Here is an 11,332-nt window from a genome sequence, read left to right as displayed (position 1 = left end):
GGATTTTCATGTACAAGGTTTCTTTCATGCCCTGCCCATTAGAGCTCTCCTTCTGTTTATCTACAGTATCTACCTACCTCTCCCAGTCCTCAGTTCTGTAAAACCTAGTTATTACTTTGTCCTTCCTCAATGTATCCTACCATGCCTGGCTTTTTTTGTCTGTCCTACGGTATTCTGTCTAAATGAGTTAGTGTCTACATCTGTTTGTGTGAGTACAGACATTCAGGTATTGCCAGTACTGTGTAAAACATGTACATGTTGAACTTTTTGAGACGCAGTCTTGTGTCGTGTCCGTGTAGTCTTTAGTTTTGTCTCAAGGTGCACAGCTTTCTGAACCCGCACACACTCAAAAAAGAAAAGAAGAAATGTTCAAGATGTGACTGGAATCATTATTGAATTTTGCACATGTCCCACAGGGAGGTCCCACAGGCGTCCAGTTACTGGAGCAGAGCGTTGTCTGTCTCCCGCAAAGCCCTTTGTAATACATCTGTTTCTCTCTGTCTCTCTCTCATGGCTCTGTGGTGACACCAACGTGAAGTCACGCTTGCATGGAAGCGTTGCATCAGTGTGCAACAAAAAAGGTTTTTTTATTGTTGTTTGTGACTCTGCGAATGGTTCATTTTGTGATGAGATTTTTGAATTTGCAAAAAAAAAAGACTACTTCCCGGTAGTAATCTTCACTCATAATTTAGATCCACATCGATTAACAGCAAAAATAGCAGAAAAAGCACAAGATATATTTCCGAATAAATATGGTGAATAGCTGAAGGGGGGGAGAGAGCAGAAGAAGGCAAAGAGAGATGAATGCACAGTGTGAATGTGAGCGTGAATGCATATCCATCAACAAATGGCAAGCCTTTAAATTAAGACACATACAGTAATAGAGAATTGGAAATGATTCCATTAGGCTGTAGCAGCTGCACCCCCACCCTCTTGCATCCCCCCCCTGAGATCTGATGACTCCAACTCCCACATTGCACCTGTTCCCTTCCAGAACAGAAGGACTTTGTGTTTGTGGTAGTCACGTAACATACACTATCGCTGTTATTCCATTGCCTGGTGCGATTATAGACCCTCATCTGTTGTTGAGGGTGAGACAACTGTTCAATGTCAGCTTCCCATGGATCCGACACTATCTGACTCACTGTGACACACAACTTAATCAGTTTGAACCTAAGAGCATATTTCAGCCGTGCATTCTGACGAAAGGTGCGCCGGAAGATTTTCATTTCCGATCTCTTGAGCCACTACCTCAGATTGATAGCCATTTAAGGAGGCTAATGCACATAGGCCACCGGGGGCGCAGCTTCCACTTACTCACATTGGCCTCACAGTGACTGAATGGGTCTCTCCTTCTAATGGCAGTAATCCGTCAGAAGTCTGCCTCAGACCAGATACAGCAACAGCAAGAACAACAGCTCAATCCCTACCTCCCCACTCCTTTTAACCATCCCTCTGTCCTTGTTTTCCTCCCCTTTTCTTGATTTGTGTTGTACTCTCCGCCCTTGATGTTTCCATTAGTATGATTCTGCCTATGCTGGTAGCTTGTACCAAGGGCCCAGCCATGCAGCACTTCTACTCAGCAGCCATACACCCCCCTTTCTTTCCACCTCCATCTGTAATTCTGTCCTCTTACGTGTGTCCCTGGGATTCCAACAATAGCTGGAATATTTATTCAGCATGTGCTGCACTGCGGAGGTATTTGCTCTGCACTATCTGGGTTCTGTGAATGCGTCAAATTTCAAAGATGGTAGCATTCATAAAAATCTGACCAGCTGCCTGTCACATCACTAAATGTCACCTTCCTTCAACTGCTGTTTTAGGAAGCTGGTGTGTGTGTGTGTAACGACTGTTTGATTGAGTGCTGATGTCGAGCGTTTGTTTGAATAAGCCATGTCCAAACGTCTGGCTGCGTTCCTTTCATGCTCTCTGAACACGAAAAAATATTTTCATTCATGTTAATGCTGTGTCAATATCCGATCGTGTTCACCAGAAGCCTCCCTCGCCTCCTGTTTCGACCCCGCAGCGACATACACACTGTTTATGCCCATGCAAGTGTCGAATAATTATGTGCGCTGAACTGCAGGGGGTTACAGTGTGAGAGAGTAAGACAAAAAAAAAGAAATAAAGATATTAAAAGCAAGATAAACTTAAGTGGGTAAGTATGTGTACATGCATTTATGCATGAAACTGTGTGTATGTTAGAGTATGTCTACCATTGACTGCCTGCTGGGCTCCCCTCTGCTAAAGAGAGGTCAGCTCCCTGGTCTCCAGCAGCAACAGAAGCAGCACTCTGAGGATCCAGTGTTTCAGAGCCACTAGATACTCCAGCCGTTTACACAGGTGGCTATCATATGCCCAGTGAAGTTTGTCCCCACGGCACACACTGACTACAGAGACATCAGTCAGACATCAGGTATTAGTCCTTGATTCCTTGCTATTCATCAGCGATCACACAATATAACTTGAGTGGCCAGGTAACAAAACTACAAAAAAAGAGGTTTGGAGATTCTGTCAGAGAGCTCATGTTGCATTGTGTATGATACCACGCAGCGAGAGGGAGTCTCTTTATTGAACAAACTGGGAGTAGGGAAGGAGAGAAGAAGTGTAGACCTACTCTGACTAAGAATCCAGGTGTGTTATTGTTGGCCTAGCTGTGTCTGCTGAGTGTGAACATTATTGCATAAAACCCACCGTGCACACCTTTACGCATATGAAATCAAACTTGAAACCACTTTTAGCATTTTAGTTTATGGAGAAGCGAAAAGACGAATAATATGCAATTCTGTTACATGTTTTTTCCTCACATCTCTCCAACTGAGCGCCGCTAACCTTCGGGGGAGTCCTAAGTAGGTGCGTGTTTCGCATGAGTGCCGATGGCAATAAAGTAAATACATTTTCTCTGTGCCAAATGTAATGCCAGAAACCTCAATGTATCATCCAAGCTGAGGTGGCTCTGAAAACCGCTATCAAAGATGCTATGTGGTCTGCATTTTGGCTTTCTTTGCTTCCTGTGATTCAGCTCTCAAGGCATATTTCTTAGTTATAGTGCTCGTAATGGGAAATACAGTCCAGGCCAGTGCTCTGCAGTCACAGATGGTGAAGAGGAGGAATGGGTTACGCCTCTGGAGTGATATGTGGAAGTGACCATCTGGCCTCATGTGTATTCTCATCCATCATCATGGTAACCGTCACATAACCTACAGGTGTTTGCGCAGGTGTGGCTGTCTGCGTGTGAATGCATGTGTGTTGTGTGCATGTGTTTATGTGCTTTCAGGTGAATTTTAGACATGTTTTTGCACATGAGCCCTGCAGGAAGATAAAGCTCACAGGCATGTCGAAGTACCCATTTATCCTCCTGTGCATTGTTATCCGTCATGTTTGGCAGAGTGACATAAGTGTATTTATGAAGAAAAGTTTAAGATTGAAAAACCAGGCTTGAAAAAGCTTTTTTGATGTAGTCTAGTTCTGTCTGTTTGTCGCTGTTTAACAGACAAAATAAAGGTAATAACAATAATGAGTGAAAAGTATAGACTAAACATCTGCCTTCAGCATGTACTTATGGCTGTTTTTTTTGTAGTTCACTGGTTTGTGGTTTATTCCACACAGAAATGTCAGACACATTTCATTCAGGACCAAAGCTAAAGAACCAGGATTTGGATATGTGGAAAAAACAGCTGCATTTGGATCACCGTGGGGAAAATACAGTGCTGTGCTGTACATTGCATGAATTCAGCCGACTTTTGGAAAAGCTTCTCTGTATAAAATCAACCAAACTGGCAAGACAACTGTCCTACAGTGTGACTCTGGGTGTAAATTTGCGCCTTGCCCGTCTGCGTGTGAGAGACGCTGTTCGTATGTTTATGCGTACCCCTCAGTGTTTATGAAATATGAATGGTGACACGTAAATTGAATCAGAGGGCTCCCATTCTGCTCCAGGGCTGGACCACCATGCATTGCAGCAACAAGGGAAATATTGTGGCACTTTCGCCCTGCCTCCAATTTCAAAGTCAACAGTTTGCTTTGAAGTGGCTCTGAAGCAGTAAAAGTTCCCCAAAATCCTTTATGGATTGATTGTCTGTGAACAGTAAAGGCCAGCTCTGGTGTTCAAACCCTGACATTAATTGCTCAACCAATCTGACAAATAAACATTCAACTATTGAAACATAAGGAAACTGCTGTTTGATGCCGACAGACATAAACTGAAAACCAAATGAGTTTAATTGAAGCCAAATGCTTGAAAAAGTAGTGCGTACGGTATCCACATCCGTGAATTAAGAGTGTGAGTCATACTTTGGGTGTATCTGATTGCTGGTATGTCTCTCTTAGTAAATTATGGTGTCTGTTGTTTTCTGCATTTTCTCCTCCTACAAATGCCAGACACGCTCCACATCAACACCTTGTCCTTGTCTGAACCCAGACCTTAGCTATCAAGAGGACAGAGATGTGAGACAGCCCTTTAATACTAATATTCACTGTGCCTCTGTTGCACCCGTTGCTCACACATTTACATGTGTTTGTCACTGTCAAGCATGAGTAAGACTATGAGCGGGCAGAGGAGAATTGGGTGGAAGCTATCAGGGCTAATGCTTGTTGCAGATGTGCTGTTCGTTTCGGCAGAACTATCAGTTGACCTGTTAACCTACACTTTATCACTCTGACTGCTTTAAATGACACAAACTGTGACCTGTGTCAAAATCTCCTGTTTATCCATCTGCACACGTCACTTAGTTTACATGTCTCCCTAACTCTGATATACGACCTTTACCAATCGTTGACGTCCCAATGAGACATATTCCAGAGAAACACAAGCGTGCAGATGTACACACATACACACAAGAATGTTGAAGGCAGTATCGTAACCTTGGACAAAAGAGAGCCTTTGCGTTTTTCTCCAGCTGGGCCATATACACTTAGAGGAATAGTTTGAGATTTGGTGAACTGTCTTCTAGCAGTCTCATGTCTGTACGATAAACATGAAGCTACAGGCAGCAGATGGCTTTCTAAGCTTAGCACAATGACTGGAAACAGGCGGAAACATCTAGTCTGGCTATAACCAAATGTAACCAAATCCACCTTCAAAGATCACTAATTGAACCATTATCTATCTCTACAAAGTCTAAAGTGTTGAAAGGACACGTTGTGGTTTTACAAGGGGTTATATTCGTCCTGTTCCCAGTTCTTGTGGTACAGACACAAGAGTGGTATCAATCTTTTCATCTGACTCTAAAAAGCGTGTAAAAGAATTTCGCATAATGTCATATTATTCCTTTGACTTCAACATGTGCCTCGCTCCAACTAGAACATTCACACCAATTCATTCTTACAAATAAAACCGAATGTCCAGTGAGCTTTAAACTCATTAATAAGTTACAGTTTCAGACTGATGCCAGCGCGGCACTGATCAGAGCAATGCCAGTAAAGGCTGGTGTCTGCTCTGTCTGACTGTGTCATGCTTCTGTAACCTTCACCGCCTTTGTTTGTCACTTCACGTGTCTATAATCACTGGACTAACAATTCCACAAAAACCATGGCAAGATCCGCTTTTACTGTGTGAGGAGAACTGGAGGTAAACACTGGGGTTTTCAAAGTCAATAAAATCAACACTTCATGTCAACAAACACTTTTCCAGGAACAAAACACACTTGTTTTGGGTCACATATTTTGAGCCTCAGTGTATACTCATCAACATAGTCTTGCACAGCCAGCAGGAACTGTGAAAAGTAGACGATGCGGTGGCTGAGACAATTTCTTTCCTCAACCACTAATTGGATAATGTGGCAACAGCGGAAAACAGATGTGCTATTTTCATGTGTTCCACCACATGAAAAGGTTAGCTAATGGTTAAATTTAGAAAACACCTTAAAGGTAACACCTGCAACTAAAGCTCCAGCTGAACACCAGTTTTGTTGCAAAATTATCTTCACATTCCGACAGCTGTGAAGACCACGGTCTTAAAGCCTTGTAACCTTTTTGAAAACTTCACAGCACCTGCATTTTATCTACCTGTCAAATCTGTGTGTGATGGCATGTCTACTTTCCTTTTTACTGTACTTTGTGCCTTAAGCATTTTTCTTGTTTCTGATTTGTGATTGACAGGACTTGGCTTCTGTTACAAGATGATTTCCCACTGGAATTTATGAAGTACTCGGTGTCTCTTTTATGTGAATAACATATGCATAAGTCATTCTTGTCCTGTTTAGCAAACTACAGAGAGTCGGCATGCAGGATCAATTTTAGCATACAAAAAATTGTTACTGTGTAACAACAAAGAAACGCCAAAGGTTTGTAACTTTGCTGGAGAATTTTTGTGTGAATCAGAACAAAAAATATTGCTAAATATGCTGTATCAGCAACAACTAGACAGCACAATGACATGAAATGTATGGAATTTGTTTGCTCAATGCTAAAGGAGTAAAATTTCACTGACAGTCCTGTACTGTGCTCCTGTGTGTTGGTTTCCATTACCAGCTTGAAAGTGAAATGAAGACGATGTTTTACAAATGTACATTTCTTTAATTTCACGCCTAGCACATTGGTGCTTAATCACAGCTGGACTGAGCACATTGGTGCTTAATCACAGCTGGACTGAGCACATTGGTGCTTAATCACAGCTGGACTGAGCACATTGGTGCTTAATCACAGCTGGACTAAGGATAGAATAACAGTGTTTTACATGAACAATAAGGAGCTTGTGTAGTGCACATTCTCTACAGTATATGGCTGCAGTGGCTAATCTATACTGACAAAGATGAATTTGGGTGGTGAGTGTTTAAGCTTCATGTCTCATTTATCATGAAATTACATCAACGCATTTTTAACACGGAGCAAGGGGTTACACAAGGAGGGAGCAGGGATGGAGATGGGGATATATTTGTGTATACTTCAAAATCCTTGCAAAGTCTTGCACATTTTGAAAATGTGGTTAATTGAAGGAAAGTCTCTAACATAGATCACTCAGAATAAGACCTTTTTAATACATTTTGATAGGCTCTGTCTGCTTTCAAATGGAGAATCAGTAACTCTTGATCTTCTTAATATTCTTGAAGCAGGGCTGAGCCAGAATGACACAAAGCTAAGCCCTCCACTGGGTGATGTGTTCCAGGAGCTCCATCCAAACCTCGTTTAAGCAAACCCCCAATCAGTTACAGATTAGACGTGTGGAAGGGAGCAGCCAGGCAACACGGCACGCTACCTAGACTAATTTCTCTGGATAAATTGACCTCTGCTCTTTGGCAAACAGATCTTTTACCAATATCAGGGTCAGCTAAGGTCAGGCCTGAGGCCTCAATCATCCGTTGTCTGATCCTATCTCATCAGCTGCTTTGAGCATCTTTCATGCTTTTCTTTACATTGCCCCCTATTGAATCTTTAATTTAATATCTGCCTATAGCCTACACCCTTTCCCCTGAAGTCTTGGATATCAATCAGATATTTACTTTGATTTTGCATTTTTTTTAAACCAATAAGACATTTTACAGACAACATAATAATATGTGGAAACAAGAATTGGAAACTGTGAATTTCCTTGCATTGTCTTCAATTGAAAATCATACCCACATCGTCCTCCCGCCATCTGAAGTGATAGATAAACACTAACATTCACCCAGAATCACATTCTTGCCGATGCTAATGTTGGACTGTCTAGACAATTACATTACACAGCACTGTCCACATAGGCTGATTTGCTGGGCCTGTACATCATTGTCACTGAATAAACAATTCAAGGAGCTTACAAACAGACTTAGGGTGATTGACCCATTATGGTGAGGTTTATTCCAATGTAATTGTATGTTTATGAGTGTGTGCTCCATTTGTCAAGTGCGCGCTTGTAAAGGAAGAGGAAGAATGAAACTTCCCTCTTCGTGTGTTTACTTGATCTGTGAGATGTTCCAAAACTGCCTCAAGTCATCAAATGTCTGGTGGGATTAAAAAAAAAGAACTGACGGAATGTCTGATTAAAAAACTTTTTATACTTGTGAACTTTTAAATTGCGATAATACTTAACATGGCAGCCCACAAATTACGCTGTAATTTTGTATTTAAGGGAAACCAATAAAATACGTTAACAATTCTGTTTAATTGCATGTGACATGAAAATTGTTCTTTTATCTCATCTTGTCTGGCTTCGCCACCGCAATTTATATAAATGTAAGGGGTATGTTTGTGTGAGTGTGCACAGCTTGTGTGTCCTATTTATACAAAGAATAATTCCTGCGTATTTTCCATTAGTGAAATATCTGCATGAAAGAAAACAGGTTCCTTTGCTATGTTAAGATTTATTGGCATGCAGGGTAAAATAAAAAGTCCATAATAAACATTAAAATACATGTTTGTTCCATAAGAGTAAGTAGACTACACCACAGTCACAGAAATAACATTAGAGCAGGTCTTTTCCACAAAGGAAATGAGTTAAAGGTCTTGTCATACCTCCAGTCTAAACTTCCTGGGCCATGCTGTCACTCATAGCAGAGAGACACTCAAGGTTTCTGCCAACTGTACTGCACACCATCAGCACCACCGCTGCCACAGTTAAATTAGTCTGTCCTCTGTTTTACCCCAGGCAGGAGATGTGCCCCTGCATGCAAACACAACGTTAACACGCTAACAAAGTCTGATGGGAAGCAGCTCACACAGACACACAAACCTGCCCGTGCTTCAAAGCTTTTTCCTTCGATGATCTAGTAAATCCCCCCCTCCAACCTGCAAAATTAAGTTTTCCTGAAGATATATTTCATGACCACCCCCCCCCCCCCCCCACACACACACACACACACACCGATTCACACGCACACTCACATACAAAGACTTCCACCAAGAGTATTGACTCAATGACGCAGACAGGGACACTGCCAGAAATCTGCAAGCCTTAAGTGACAGCTGGAGGGGAAGAAAAGATCATTACCTCACTCAGAGAGTATACTGTGAATGTGATATACCATGCTCTACTCTACTATTAGGTGGCAGAACAGAGTTATGACATCTGAATGTTATTTCATTCCTGGCTAATGGGCTGGTTGCTGTCTGGGGTCATTATTTAGCTTAAATATCACAGACATGTTGTCTCTGAGTGGGTCGTGTTTGGCTCCACTGGGGCTCTGAGGGAGATGCAGCCCTCTCCACAGCTTCCAGCTGTGTGGCGTGTCCTCCTTTAGGGAAATAGCTCAAATGTTGGGAGGATCCATTTCTGTGGCTTGCATTATGAGCCAAACATCAACAAATATGTGGATGTGCATGCTAAAACTTGGTGCTGAATCTTCTGCTTTTGGAATTTTCCATCAATCTTCCAGATAAACCAGCGTGCTGTCTCTCGCGGTGCCCCAGAACAGACCAGCTGGAACGCACCAGTGATATGTGCATGTGTGTACATGTCTCCAGCAGAAGCCTACTGGGCGTAGTGAAGCATCAGCCCGGTGTATTGTCACTAGAGTAAAATAAATGACCCTATGCTCCATTTCACATTTTCCAAGCCTCTTGATAGGAGGGAATACCCCGATGCCTCTTCCCCACAGCGGCAGTAAAGGATGTAGCGGCAGTAAAAGATGATGAGTGTCTGAGGAAAAGAGTCTAATGCACTGTGTGTGCAAACATGTGATCTTACATATTCACTCAGCTGCCTGCCAGATGACTCCTAATCCACACCTTTTCTTTTGATGAGTCCATGTTGGGGCAAGGTGTGTTTCACATGATTAAAAACAGACAAGGTGAGTAATCACACTCGATTGAAACTCTTTATTAGATGATATATTATGGTGTCACCCGTACTCATTACTCTAGATGTTTTGATATCGTGGTGGTGTGTATTTGGTGTACTACCCCTCTACAAAAGGAGTTCCCAAAATAAAATAGAAGTAAACTGTCGTATTAGTGATGACTGTAACTTTTACCGGAAATTCTGATTCAAACTGAATCAGCTTTACTTTATTCTTCACAAACAAAAAGTCCCCAAAGTACTGGAACAGTTTCAGTGCAATAAAAACAGCAGGGTTATTAACTTCTGATCCCTGTATTCTCGCTCTCTCGCTCTCCCACTCTGTCACTCACGTGCCAGTTTTTCCATTGAGTGTAGTGGTCCTTTGTGTGGGTGTCAGGGTGGATTTCTCACTCATCCATGGCCTTGGCTTGGAGTCAAAGTGGAAGCTGCTATTTTCCATCGGGCAGAGTGGGATGTTGGAGTTGAACAGTATCGAAAGAGGTCCCGTCAGCCACTGGAGGGCAGTCATGCTCTATGTTACAGGTATGACCGAGATGCCAACGTGCAGACCTTTGTTTATGGAGGCAGATGGGGAAGAGCTCTGACAAAGCACTACTTTTCTCAGATGATGACCTGATCAAAGTGTGTACTGGATGCTGTAGTTTTGCATTGATCTCCATCTCTCTGTTTCTGCTCAAGCATTTTTTGCATTACAGGGCTAAACGACACTGCCAAAATCTAGTCTAATATGTTAATGTTGTTATAGTATGGTATGGTATAGTACATACACTTGTGTTCACCCTGTCATATAAAAGTTATGCAATGTCAGACCATGGTCAAGAGGAGGGTCACAAAGGGTGTGTGTGTGTGTGTGTGTGTGTGTGTTCTCTGAGCTGACACCGTCAGCACGAGAACCTTCCAATAATTTTCCTTTTGAAGCGTCTGAGGAAGTTAAGACTGAAACTCATGAGCTCCCACAGCAGAAGTTGAATTGACTAGACAGGTCAAGGTCAAAGCCCAGGTGAGACATCTGCTCGCTGACCTGTGACCTTGGATCAAAGGTGACCCAATGTGCAAACAGAAGCTCTTTTGTGATAAAACAAACTGAACTGCTGCTCCAGGACTGCTATACAAACAGAGGGAAAACGTTTATTTCCATGTAGGGGTATATATATATATATATATATATATATATATATATATATATACATACATATGTGTGTGTTTGTTTGTGTGCTTTTCTATTAAAGCCACCAGAGGGCAGTAGTAAAACACAGTTTATATTTTGTTGCAGTATTTATTGAAATGAAGTCTGTCAAGCTTTTAGTTTTTGATTGCACAATGTTGGTTATCTGTTTTTTGTTTATAGGTTCTGCTTCAGTCACAGACACTGAAAGCTACAATTATTCTCCATCTTAAACCACTAAGTCCTGTCGCTATGCAAATACAACAGCTGGGTTCCAGTGAGAGACCGAAGGGGACCTCATGTTTTATTCACATCTCATCACACATCAAGGTCTTAATAATAACTTACAGTAATAATCCCTCTACTGCCTGAGGTCCACCATAGTAAACAGCTTCACATTCCAATTCACTCTATTATGTAAGAAGCATTTCAGCTGACTGATATTCTTCTTT

This window comes from Pholis gunnellus (assembly GCF_910591455.1).
Source record: "Pholis gunnellus genome assembly, chromosome: 7".
NCBI lineage: Eukaryota > Metazoa > Chordata > Actinopteri > Perciformes > Pholidae > Pholis > Pholis gunnellus.
Note: the sequence above shows the minus strand (reverse complement) of the source record.